Consider the following 327-nt stretch of genomic DNA (forward strand, 5'->3'; position numbering starts at 1 on the left):
CATATTCAAGTGAGTAATTGCTTTCTTTATAATTTGTATAGTTTGGTATTCTGATAGAGTATTTATTTATTTTTATTTGGAATTTTTTATATTGATAAAATAATTTGTTTAACGATGTTTGTAGAGAATTAACCAAAAAATATTTTCGAAAGCACATTATCAATTTTGAGCAACCCATTATCAATTCTGAAATGCTCAAAAAGTAAAATTTTGTATTTATACTTTTTGTGTATCTATATTACATATAATAAAGCAATTTTTATAATATTTTTGTATATAAATACCTTTTGTTCAGAAAGTCTCCTTTTGTATCTATCTATATATATA

The 327-nt window shown here is 20.8% G+C and overlaps 1 protein-coding gene across 5 annotated transcripts in view; it reads left to right on the top strand.

The window, feature by feature from the left end:
• The window catches only part of LOC110423628 (Pyridoxal-5'-phosphate-dependent enzyme family protein), a 5,385-nt gene that overhangs the window by 4,076 nt on the left and 982 nt on the right, over nt 1-327 (top strand). The window lies entirely within an intron of this gene.

This window comes from Theobroma umbraticum, unplaced genomic scaffold (genome assembly GCF_002168275.2).
Source record: "Theobroma umbraticum cultivar Fairchild unplaced genomic scaffold, ASM216827v3 scaffold_20.0, whole genome shotgun sequence".
In the NCBI taxonomy this organism is placed as follows: Eukaryota; Viridiplantae; Streptophyta; class Magnoliopsida; order Malvales; family Malvaceae; genus Theobroma; species Theobroma umbraticum.